The 7,815-nt window shown below is 32.9% G+C and overlaps 1 long non-coding RNA gene across 1 annotated transcript in view; it reads right to left on the reverse strand.

Annotated features, from left to right (window-relative positions):
- The window catches only part of LOC145255688 (uncharacterized), a 13,284-nt gene extending 7,418 nt beyond the window's left edge, over nt 1-5,866 (reverse strand). The window contains exons 1-2 of the long non-coding RNA XR_013863892.1: nt 5,722-5,866; nt 1,018-1,265 (exon numbers count right to left, since the gene is read on the reverse strand). This is a non-coding gene — a long non-coding RNA (uncharacterized LOC145255688). The remainder of the gene's footprint in view (nt 1-1,017; nt 1,266-5,721) is intronic.
- Nucleotides 5,867-7,815: the final 1,949 nt, after the last annotated feature.

A 7,815-nucleotide genomic window follows, 5' to 3' on the forward strand; every position in this document is an offset into this window, starting at 1 on the left:
GCATAGTAAATTTATCAGCATTTTCTTTAAAGTAATATAAATAATTATTTTAACCATTCAGAGACTACATGCCAAAGAATAGATGGAACAAATAATAACAAGCTTTATAAGCGGGCGGGAAAAAGGTATATATATATATTTTATTAGAAATATTTAAAAAATTTTCTCTTAACCTTACTTTTCCACCCTATTTTATTTTTATTTTATTTATCAACATGAAAATTAGTAACCTCTTTTTCTTTCTTTTTTTAAATATTTCCAGGAATATCTGCCTTACTACAAAAAATGATAGGTTTATTTTGGTGTCTTTAAACCCCCCTCCCACACATTTTTGGTGACTAGGAGACTTTGTTTGAATAAAATCTTTTTATGAAATTATTGTTCAAGACATATTGTCTATTTCAATAGAACATCGTTTCCGAAAATTACGTATACTTTGGAAACTGGCAGAAGAAATTGTATGAAAAAAATGTTTTTACACAAGTCGGAAACATTTATTAAATTATTATAATTTGAGCTTCATTTTATATACACTATTTAGCTAGTAACAAAAAATATTATGCGAATTTAATGAAAATTAACTTAAATAATAGGTACTCTTGCATAATTTAACCCGAATTCTCGTGAATTCCCGTCAAGCATGGATCGGGCGAGATCGGCAATCATCGGTGTCAGCAGTCACGAGCGTTGTTCAAATATTGAAACGCTAATTCGACTTTTTATTTTATTTATTTTAATTTTTTTTTCTGTTATGTTTTTAGTAATTTTCAGGGTGATATTAAGGGGTCGGGGTGACTTTTTATTTTCTGATTAGTTATTTATTTATTACTTATTTATTATAATAAATAAATATTTATTATAATAAATAAATATTTATTATTTATTTAGTATCTCGACCGATCCATGCTTGATGGGAATTCACGAGAATTCGGGTCAAATTATGCAAGAGTACCAAATAATATATATATTTATAAGCATATAGAGCCATAGATGTACGAAATTTTTCTCGATATTTACCTGAAAAAAGATGTTGAATTGCCCGGTACAAAGATTTAGAGGTGTGTCAGAATCCCTAGATTCTCCATCTTGTTAGGCTCGGCACACGTGCCAGCAATTCGCACCTCGTGTTTCGGTGCTAAAATTGTGTAGATCTTCGAAACTACCGATGCTGTTTAATACAAAGCGATCGCATTGACTTGTTGGATTTACGAAGTAATAACATCGCAACCGGTCCCCATTTTCATACTCCAGCCTTATATGACATGCTGAAAATTTCAAAAGACTTTCAAGTCTCATATAATATTTGGAAGATATGACAAAATTTTCAAGGTTGATATAAACAATTTTCAAATTTAAAAGGATGTATAAAGATCATAAAAAATTCTACAAATTTGAAAACATGTTCAAATCTCCTATCGCAATCTGAGAATTTGTAAAATGATTCAAGACTCATGTCAAATTCTGAAAATTACATTAGGTGTTCATATAGCAATCTAAAAATTTGAAACAGATTCAAGACCCATATATTCTGAAAACGTAAATAAGTGTTCAAGTCTCGCATAGCAATCTGAAAATTAGGAAATAGGTTCAGGATGTTGCGTGTTAATAACGCGGTTTACGTACGAGTTGAACCCACCTTGCTTGTGTTAAGTGAAAAGAAGTTCAAAAAGGTTACCGGTGATACAAATCAGACTTGTTAACGGCGAACGATTGCTCTGAGAGATTGACAAGCGCCACAGGTGAGAGGGTGTATTCTAGGTACGAAGGCTTAACGGGGATATTACCACCCCCACACATACACCCTAAAATGAACAGACGATGCGCATGCGTTGCTAGTCAGTTAACGCGGAATCACAGAGAGTTCTTTAGTAAGTCAGAACGAGAGAATCTTGGTTGACGATGAGAAAACAGAATAAAGAGAAAAGAGATCTGAATCAATTCAGCGATTCAGGGCTGTTCAGGGAACATGGAAAATCCAAAGACTTCTCCAAACAACAAAATCAAATCATGTTTTTGAGATCAGGCATGAATAATCGTAGCATGTTCTGGACCTGTCTGATTAAATTAATTATTAAATCATAGACGCCTTCTAGTAATCAATGAACCAAAAACATCAAACGGCCTAAATTACCTCCCTTTAACCGTTATAGGATATAAATCGACCCAGTTTCAAACAGAATTAACTAGCAGTACTTAACAACATAATTGGATTATCTCCTTTCATTTTTATCCTAAGTAACGATATGAAAACATTTTTCAAGTAGAATAAAAATGAATCTTAAAACATTAAGACTTTGTACGACTTTGTACCCATCTCTCGCTGGCTCCCTCCTTCCAGTACGTGAATCACTGAATCCCCTGGACTACTTCGTTTGGTCATACGTCGAGAACATCACCAACAGGACATCCCACAACACCAACGCCAGTCTGATCTCCATCATCCGCTGAGTATTTGCCCAGCTCTCGCCGGCGCTTTTGGAAAAGGCATGCTCCCAGTTCCAGAACCGTATCGAGGCGGTGATTGAGACTGAAGGCGACTACATAAGAGAGATGTCAGCCTTATTACATAATCAAGTCACCTGAATTGAATTTTTTGCAAAAAAAAATTAAATAAAGCTATAGTGTTGGTTTCTTTAGGGCGATACTTTTATCGTTTAACCCTAGAGTATATTGAAAATTTGGAAAATTTTTCAAGTATATAGCATACTGAAAATTTGGAAGATTATTCAGTATTTATATAGCATATTAAAAATTCGGAAAAATATTCAAAACTTATATGTATTAAAACTTTGAAAATACATAAAAAAGATAAAGCATACTAAAAATTTGAGAAAATATTCAAACTTTCTATAATATACTTAAAATGTGAAAATTTATTAAAACTTATAAAGTATACTGTAAATTTGTAAAGATTATTAAAAACTTGTATAGCATATTAAAAATTTGAAAATATATTAAAATCTTTATAGTATACTAAAAATTTGGAAAATAATTCAAAACTTGTAAAGAGAATTGAAAATTTTGGTAAAATATTCAAGACTTATGTAGTGTATCAAAGATTGGAAAATATAATCAAAGCGTACATAAATTTGGACAATTATTCAATACTTGTATAGCGACTTGAAAATTAGAAAAAAATATTAAGGACGTATATAGTATATATATAATTTTGAAAACATATTAAAAACTTATATTTCATACTGAAAATTTGAGAAATTATTCAAAACTTGTTGGTTGGTTGTTTTTGTTTTACCGCATATCAACCATTTTCGGGTTATTTAATGTCGAATCCAAAGATTTTGAAGAAAAAATTTTTTAATAGAATATATTTGTTGTTTTCACGTCGGTTTCTATTTAACCCATAGTTGAAACCCTAACAGGTACTACCACTCCGGGGCAGAGTGGACCTAGGAGCAATGGTAATTAAAGGGTGGCTCCACACTCCCAAAAGCCCACAAGCTGGGGCCTCACCACTGGATATAGTTTAAGGTCATATCCAGGACCTCCATTGAGGGACTTTTACTCTCTGCAGGGGGGCAGGCGGCGTATTCTAATGCCCCACCGACAGGGCCTCAAAACTTGTATAGCATTTGGAACATTATTCAATATGCTATTAAATTATACTATTTTTTAAATTATATTATATGTTATAAAATTATAGTATATATAAAATTCTTATGTTAAAGTTAATATGTTATCCTGAAATTTTGAAAAGATGTTAAAATCTAATAGAACCGTCTAATATTTTTTTAATTTTCAAATCAAATAGAGCTGTTTAAAATTTTGAAAAGATGTTCAAATCAAATACAGCCGTCCGAAAATTTGAAAAGAAGTTCGAATCTATTAGAGATGTCTGAAATTTTGAAAACGTGTTCAAATCTAATAGACTTGTTTGAAAATTTGAAAAAAAAAATGTTCAGATCTAATAGAGCTGTCGGAAAATTTGAAAAGATCCAGAAATCTAATAAACCTGTTTGAAAATTTGAACAGATGTTCAAATCTAATAGTTCTGTTTGAAAATTTAAAAAGATGTTCAAATCTAAAAGAGATGTCTGGAAATTTGTAAAAATCCCCAAATTTAATAGAGCCGTCTGTAAATTATAAAATATTTTCAAATCTAATGGAGCCGTCTGAAAATTTAAAAAGATGTTAAAATTTAATAGAATTGTCTGAAAATTTGAAAAGATATTCAAATCTAATAAAAATTGTATGAAAAAGTGAAAAGATGATCAAACCTAATAAAATTGCTTGAAAAACTGAAAAGATGGTCAAAACCTGTATAACATTCTGAAAATTTGTTTAAACTTCTCACAGAGCATTTTGAAATTCAAAGTTCGACCGCTGGATTTTTCTCGTATAAAAATCTGCCATTGTCTTGTATCGAGGCAAGTAAATAAAGATTACATCTACACTAATTATGCAGAAACAGTCAGTAAAATTTGAAGAACGACGTATCGTATTGTTAATTCCATTGCATTTTAAAATTACACCGACATATCAATTTGATTTTAGATAAAAATATAAAAGAATTAAAATCGCTGTAAAAGGTATTTTTTAATTAAACCCATTTTTCCAAAAATCCATTGCAAAAACTGTTAAAACTGTTATCGTTAGTGACATTATTTTGTAAAACAAATATTTTTATTGTTAATGTTGCTTTTATATATATATATATATTTTTAAGATTAGGATGGATTCTTTAGATTATTAGGACTACTGTTCTCATCTTGGATGTTATTCTCACAAGATTCCGGCCGATATAACACCCGACCTTCGTCGGGTGCACCTAAAAAAACTTTATATCGAACACGAAAATCTGTCCAGAATTTTGAATGGAACACATGGATGCGCTAGATTCAATTGGCTTTGGCGCCGAGTGGAAAAAAAAAGTACTTGAGAACATTTATTTATATATAAAAAAGGGTAGTTTGTATGTGTGTATGTGCATGTGAGTTCGTTCCCTGCAGACGCCAACACGGCTGAACCGATGCTTTTTTTTTAATTTCTCACAAAAGTATCTTATGTTCTTGCGATTGTTCTTAGATAGATTTCTTAACGAAATGCCTCCAATAAACATCGAAAATCAATAACTGATAAAAAATATAATATTAAAGAAGGAAGAGTTTATTTTTTTACCAAAGTTGACACCCTTATACAACCTAACATCGCAAGTGCACTTGAAGAAGTTTTATCACCGCATAAACAGAAGTGTCCGACGTATAAAATCAACAGTAGGTTATTTGATAAGACAGATGCATGTTCAAAATGAATGTTTCTCTTGAGGGCACAACTGAACCATGATACTTTTGTATTTTAAACTTTAATTCAAGCCATTATATGAAAATAATTTCGTAAAATCCACAGTGGCTTCTCTACAGTGCAATGTAGACTACAATGTATTATGGTCTAAGTCACTACGGATATGCATATGAGCTTCCTACCAGTGCACTATGGTGGGTTCCCGACTAGAGTGAGAAATTAATCGATTTGATTGACGAATGGACGATTTAACCGATTTCGGTGACAATAAAAATATTGGAAGTGTAGGACATTCGCTGATCCTCATTTGATCCCGGGCAACGTCGGGTGAGTCACCCTGCTAGTAACATCTAAGATGAGAATAGTTATTCGAATAATCCAAATAATACACAGGATCATTCAAGTGCTACAATGGAATTATCTTGATATTGATAGGAATTAAGACAAGGATAGTTTACTTACATAGCGGAATTGACGTCTGTTCCAAGGCCGTTTGGCAACAGAAGGTAAATGAGAAAAGGCAGACGAATAAAGCGACCTTCCTACGATTCATTCTCATCCAATTTCTAGAAAACAACTCGAATGTTTTTTCTTTCTGCTTTTATATCTAATTTTAAAAAAGAGAGAGAAAGAAAGAACAGAATATGGAATGAAATGGGGTTGATTAATTCAAATAATTTTATGTTTATTTTTACTAAAATGTCAATGGTCACAATTCAAGGCTAATTTTCGAAATCAATCATTTCATAAATATTTAATGACTGTCACGTTTTAATGAATGATTTAACTAATTCGAACGATTTTTATTTTATCCATATTATAAATGTCATCATTTAAATTGTTTTTGATTATTAAGTGTAAAAAGTGTTGATAAAAAATATGGTATTATCGCGATTTCTGGATAATTCTGTGGATGTAAAGTCAACTGATGGTCTGTGACGTGTTAGTATTATACACATCCATTTTGTTCGACACCTCTCTCTCTAAGATTGAAACTATTGAATAAAAAATACGATAAAACCAGACGCATACCCAAACAAAACCAATTTGCCTTCTCCTTTGAGGCTTGCATTCACAAATATTCATGAACTTGGAATTAACTTATACGATATAGAATTGTTTCTCCTAGCAAACTCTCCGGATATATTAACGAAAAGTAGTAACTAACCTACATTCCTCCATCTACTCTAACCACTTGAACATGTCTGGTTATCTCCCAGTTGTCGTAAGGACCCAAACAAACATATGCACGGACTTGGAGTCTACATTCAAAACACCCTCCTCTTGACGAGATAAATCAAACTAGAATCAGACGACCAGGCCTTCCTGTGCTTTAGACTAAATCTGTAACATAGCTTGAGCTACTTATATTTTCTCTACCGTTCTCCCTCGACTCAAGACTGTATCGTAATCAACCATGTCTCGGATAGCATAGATGCAGCAGTTGCAGCACTCTCCCTTGATACTAGCACCCAAGTATGTATATTTGTTTACTTTAATGTCAATCACAGTAATTGTCTTGATTTCTCTAGTTACACAAATGCAACTGATAGCATCGCACATAGCTTTTCTATATCCCACTCCCTGTCACAGACAGTCACGTTTTCGACTCATCTTCCAGATCGACAGGATCAGAAAAGCTCACTTCTAGATCTATTTCTGACTATATAGGATTGTGTAACAAATATCCACGGCCCACTTGGGAATGCCGATCACGCTGTGGTACTGGGAAACATCACCCTAAACTATCGACCCCAAGTTGAACAACCATTACTTAAAACAGTGTACTTCAAGGAGGCAGATTGAGAGTCATCAGGGATCACATCACATACGCTCCATGAAGTAGTATGTTTTCTCTTCATGTGGAACAATATACAACTGAATAATTCAAAACAGCAATTAAAGCACATGTTCCCGTACAGTTCTATAGTAAACCCCGCTCTCCAGCTACCATTGTTCAAAGGCAGTATACATTTCGCAGACTTAGTCCAGTACAAATAATCGAAAACATATAGAAGCTAGAAATAGATTTAAGAGTAATATAACCACATGCAGGTAAAAGCATACCGAAGCCACAGAAAATGCAGTGAGTCGCAGAAATTAGGAAGTCGCGATTTTTTGGAAAATTCATAAGTGTAGTAAATAATAGGCAATCAACAATTCCTCCACTATCCAACAACATTGAGATTGTAAGCATGGCAATTGAGAAGGCAAACCTTCTTGTCCGGTGCTTTGCCTCTAATTTAATTTTAGACTCAACAAATCATCCCCTACCAAATTACTTTTTGTGGACAGAAGCCACACTTGATGATCTAATAAATCACCCCTTCCCATGTTCGTGATGTAATAAAAACGTAGACACTTCAAAGGAGTGTGTGCCTAATCTCATCCCTGCTATACTATTTAAAACATGCTCCGCTGAGTTTGTCCCTCTTCCCTGCAAACACTTCATTAAATGCTTTATCGGACCGTGCTTTCCTCTGACTGCTGGAAAATTGCTTCTGTTGCATCAGTTTTGAAGAATTCTGGCAAAAGAACTGATCGACTCAATTATCG

The sequence above is a fragment of the Euprymna scolopes genome, chromosome 31 (assembly GCF_053919585.1).
Source record: "Euprymna scolopes isolate OS-2025 chromosome 31, ASM5391958v1, whole genome shotgun sequence".
In the NCBI taxonomy this organism is placed as follows: Eukaryota; Metazoa; Mollusca; class Cephalopoda; order Sepiida; family Sepiolidae; genus Euprymna; species Euprymna scolopes.